Source organism: Temnothorax americanus, unplaced genomic scaffold (assembly GCF_048541705.1).
Source record: "Temnothorax americanus isolate GAGA-0224 unplaced genomic scaffold, ASM4854170v1 Scaffold232, whole genome shotgun sequence".
Lineage (NCBI taxonomy): Eukaryota > Metazoa > Arthropoda > Insecta > Hymenoptera > Formicidae > Temnothorax > Temnothorax americanus.
In genome coordinates, this window is record NW_027509374.1 from 13,458 (window position 1) to 19,061 (window position 5,604).

At 31.4% G+C, this 5,604-nt stretch overlaps 1 long non-coding RNA gene across 1 annotated transcript; it reads right to left on the minus strand.

Annotated features, from left to right (window-relative positions):
* Window positions 1-5,107: 5,107 nt before the first annotated feature.
* On the minus strand, window positions 5,108-5,604 carry LOC143898532 (uncharacterized). The gene is made up of 2 exons (XR_013257237.1): window positions 5,505-5,604; window positions 5,108-5,417 (listed from the first exon to the last, which is right to left on the minus strand). It is a non-coding gene; the product is annotated as an uncharacterized LOC143898532 (long non-coding RNA).

Genomic DNA, 5,604 nt, shown 5'->3' on the forward strand with positions numbered 1-5,604 from the left:
TTTCTTGCTTTATTTTGATTTTTATTTATAAACTTGTCCTTATTTAACTTTGTATGATTGTTATTTTTTATTCTGTCTTTGTTCGTTCTATTGAATGTTTTGCAATGAGTTTGGTTTTCTGAAAATTGAGGGCTAATTTGCGTAATTCCCTCTTGGGTGTTTTGCGCTTCTATATTCGATTCGTGTTCGTCGAATAATTCATTTAGTGGTTTAAGGAGCAGAGTTGGTACTTGAACTTTTACCTCTTCATCCAGCGTACTTATAACATTTAAATATGCTTTTCCGGAAATATTTTCTACTATAGAGTCTCCCAGATAAATTCTGTGAGATATCTTCAGCCTCGGTATATATCCTATTTTTACTTCCGGGTTTCCTATTCTCACATAAAACAAAGATTCTGCGCGTGGAGATGCCGTAATGGTTTCTGGTGAAAAAAAAGGTATATTAAATCCTGATACTTTTAGACATCTTTTCGCGTAATCTATCATTAAAGAGGTCTGTTTAAAAAAATCGTTACCTAATATCCCGGCTTGTGGAATTGGCAAATCGTTTGATATTACATGAAAAGTTATACTTGTTCTCTGAAAAGAGGCAAAATAATTTCTCCGAGAGTATAGACGGGATATTCATTTATGCCACTTAATTGTAAAATTTTTGTATAATTGACAGTTTTGAAAGAAAAATTTATTTATTTTGTTTTAATTAAATATTTTTATTTTGTACTGTTACTTCTTTAATTCTTTGTAATACGAAGATACCACTTGGGTTTTATTTCTTTAAAGTAGTTGCATAACAATCATCTTTCAAAGCAATATACATATTCTCTTTACATTTGGCACAATTTAATTTAAAAATTTCACATCTTTTTTGAAATACGTGTCACTTGAGTTAAGTTAAATAATATAATTTTGTGAAGAAGAAAATAAAGTTTTAACATATTTTTTTTTTAAGTACATGTCACTTGAGTTAAGTTAGGTAATATAATTTTGTGAAAAAGATATAAAGCTACCACTTAGGTTAGATACATGTCACTTAAGTTAAGTTAGGTAATATAATTTTGTGAAGAAGAAATTAAAGATTGTACATCTTTTTTTTGAAATACATGTCACTTGAGTTAGATAATATAATTTTTTAAAAAATACTTTTTAACTTCGACAAGAATAGGATCTTCAGAAGGAATAATGCTTGTATGTTTCGCAGCCAACTCCAATCGTAATTTTTTAACTCCATGAAGCTCACACGATTTATTAGGATAATCTGCTTATTTATTAGATGCCTATTATGAAAACGTAAAACTAAACATGAAAATCTAATTTATATATATCATAAAAATAATAACCTTATATTTGGTGATTAATATAGAAGCTGTTGCAAATATAAACTATGCACGTAACAAAGTTTTAGTCATAATCGTAGGGCCGTAAGAAAATAGACCAATCACACTCGATTATTCTTCGAGCTCAAGGAGAATAATCGACTGTGATTGGTCTATTTTCTTACGGCCTTACGATAATGACCTAGTTTACATCGTGCATTTGATACACGTATCAGGTACTATATTTGTACCAAAGTACTAAATATTTAGTACGCACGATGTAAACACTGCCGAATCAATTTGGTACGAGCGTATTAAATAGAAGTATCGTACTAAACTGATACGCGTACTAAATGATACAAATGACGATGTAAACGCATAAAACTCAGTTTGGAGGGAATTTAGTATTGAGCATAACCTCAATGCTAAAAACCGGTTACTTGTGACTTGTAGCTCTGTAATTACGTAAAAATGTCTTGTAAAAAAGGATTGAATTGGGGAGAAAAAGAAACCCGAACATTTTTAGAGTTATGTACTGACAGACAAATAATTGCATTAATGGACGGAAAAAAACATAAACATGTAGATATTTTCAACTTATTAGTAGAAGATATGGAAAAAAAAGGTTTTTCTAAAACAGCCCAACAGATGAAATTGAAGCAGGGTTGGCATGTTTTAAACAATTTGTTTAAAACACTGCAATTAAAAACATGTAATTATTTAGAAAAAATTGCAAAAAGAACAACAAAAACTAACCTTTTATTTAGTTTTTTTGTTTTTTTATCTATATTGTGATTGTGTAGCTTGTAGCTTAGCATATAAATATAAGGATTTAAAGATATACTAAAATAAAAATTAAAAATGATAAGATGGGTATAACTCTATTATTTTAGCTTTTAGCAGAATATTTATTTTTCGATATTAAATTAAATAACAGTCATCACAATAAACTAATAAAGTAAATAAAGACTACTTAACTTAGTAGACTAGATTAGATATTGAATGACTTTACATTTTTGATTTTAGTCATTTTTTATTTTTTAGTCATCACAATGCTTTCCTTTTTATCTAAAATCTAAAAGCTACAAACTATAAAAAAGTGAAAAAAGAAGTAACGGTATTCGGTGAACTTTTGAGATGACAAAACGGCAATTACACTGATCTATCTCTGAATTTAATGGCTTTCATGATGACAACGCATAATTAACATTATTGCTGCACAGAACTTGTATTTTAATCCGCAGTATCCGCAATTCCGCACCAAGTGTAATATATAAAATACCTAAACTAAAACAAGTACTGACAATGGAATTTGTAAAATTGTTATTATATAATTATATATTGGCTTAATAAAAAATTCCGTACACAGACGAGGGAGTAGACAGCATATTACTAAACATTTAAGTACAAAAAATGAAAAAATTATTGGTAACGCTTACATATTGCAATTGCATTGCAGTCATTGCATCAAATATAGTTTTATATATACTAATAAAATAAAAATAAAGAATAGAATAGTAGTTTTTTGGTTTTTTCTATTACTGTATTACTCAACTAAAAAATACTTTTTTAAAAGATTAGTTTATAATTATTAATATTAATTGTACTTATACAAACTCAGTCTCAATCTCACGTTCAGTTTGATTAATGTTAACTGTCCTGGACTATTGACTCGCGGTATCTCAACTCGGTCTCGAAACTTTGTCGCGGATGGTTCGTCGGTGGCTCGTAGGAGTTCTCGATTCGGAGATTAATAATCACACGAGGGGTCGGTTTTCCATTTTCGTCTTTAATTAAATCACGCTGAATACACTTATTGGAAATACACTCGTTTCGGGCCTCTGCCCTACGCTCTTAGTTCGCGCTCGCTCGTTAATCTCGCGTTACTCTCTCGTCTTTCACGCACCTTCTTAACTCCCTGACTATCTCTAACTCACTGACCCTCTTACACACACACACACACGCTTACCAACGCTCACGCTCTAATGCCATCTCGGCTCACTCCTTCGCTCGCTCATTGGCTGTCGCCATTACTCCCTATAACGCTCCGTCTCATCGTCTCATTCGCTCGCTTACAATCGCTATCGTTATCATTAACTTCACCTTTTTTGTTGAGTGCCTTCAAAATTGTTACTAATTTTGAAGCTTTTTCTACGCCTAATCTGTTTCTCAGTTTTGTGTGCACTAAACCAAAAGCTGAGAACAGCCTTTCTATGCCAGCAGAAGAAGCAATTGCTGTATGGAGTTGTGTTACCAAGTCAAACGTTACATTATTGACATTATTTTTTAGCGCAAGCCACCATGTTATCGGTTTAACATTATTAATAGATTCCTCAGAAAAAAGATAATTTTTGAACGGAGAAGTTTTTGCTCGATAAGACATTACGTCAGGCATAGCTGCAGGGTGGTACGAATTGACGTATTCCATTGCTTCATCTATTTGTTCTTCGCTTAACTGAAGTCCTCTAAATCGATGATCTAGCAAATTTGCTAAATAATGTGCAGGCGTCATTGCCATTTCGAAACGCTGCAGAACACAATCAAGATCAGACTCAGACAAAAAAATGTTCTGTTTAAAATGGTTTATTATTTCTATCCAAATTTCTGTGGCTTCACCAATTGTACAGCAATCTCGTTGAATTTTGTCTAAAGCAACTGAAATTACTTTTAGTTTTTCCAAATAATCCGTTGCTTTGATTTTTAAATCCATATCGTTAACATTGGATGAAATATCCGAGCTAATTGCTACTCGATTATCAGTGCAAACTTTAGACAAAATATGCCAGTTACTAATATATGACTCCAGACAATCGGCCAAGGTATTCCATCGAACATCTTGTGGCATCACTAAAGCTTTTCCACCTGCTTCTTTATACTTAGCAGCGGCGAAATGTGTGTTTCGAAAGTATTTCATAATTTTTGACGTAGAACTACGTCTTTCTCCGCGGTAAGGGGGGTACCCTCGGATGCAACGATGCAACGAAAATATGTCACACTTTGAACGTTTATATCTTCGAAACTAATAATCGTAGAATAATCAATAACATCTCATTTTAAAGGATAAGAAGTCCCATTTATGATAAATCCAAACCCAACTCTCTATTTCTTACTGTTTCGATATAGTAGTGTTTGAAAGTTTAGCAAAATTTCTTGTAGATGCAACGAAAATATGTCACACTTTGAACGTTTAGATCTTCGAAACTAATAATCGTAGAATAATAAATAACATCTCATTTTAAAGGTTAAGAAGTCCCATTTATGATAAATCCAGACCCAACTCTCTATTTCTTACCGTTTCGATATAGTAGCGTTTGAAAGTTTAGCAAAATTTCTTGTAGATGCAACGAAAATATGTCACACTTTGAACGTTTAGATTTTCGAAACTAATAATCGTAGAATAATTAATAACATCTCATTTTAAAGCTTAAGAAGTCCCATTTATGATAAATCCAGACCAAACTCTCTATTTCTTACCGTTTCGATATAGTAGCGTTTGAAAGTTTAGTAAAATTTCTTTACAGAATATCGATTTGCTAGCTTTGAATGAAAACTGGTTAAACAATAATGAACGATTGAACATTGAAGGTTTCAAATGGATAACCCAGTATAAACGTAAAGATGTGAGAGCAGGTGGGGTTGAAATATACGAAAAAAACGAATCAGAAACGATGGCAAGGCCTCACATACTAATGAAAGGTGATGGCGAAAATGAATTACGATTGGCGGATGCAGACAAATACGGAGAAATATGCGCAGTACAGGCGAAAATAGACAATAAAAAATGTTTATTGATGTCTGTTTACATAAATCCAAACGTCTCAATGAAGAACATAATAGATTTCATTTCACGAAATTTACATGCTTATAGCCCAAATGTTTGTAAATTAGGTTCAATATTATTTGAAATCCTCTTTAGGTTTTTTATTTCCGTGATCCGAATTATGCTTTTCTTCCATTTTTCGTTTTTCAACTTGTTCGTTTTCGTGATCCAAATTATGCTTTTCTTCCACTTTTCGTTTTTCCGCTTTTCGTTTTTCCGCTTGTTCGTTTTCAAAATTTAATGCTGCGTTTATTAAAATTTCGTCACAACCGTCATCAAATACTAGAATTTTAAAAGATCAAATTTATTCAATTTATATTTATATTAAATTTAAACATATGTATATAGATAAATGTAATTTTAACTTACAAATCTTATATTCTTCCATTACTTAATTATCTTCTTTCGCTTCTCATAAAAATATATTAAAAATTGATATAATCTGGAAATTCACTAAATGACATATGAA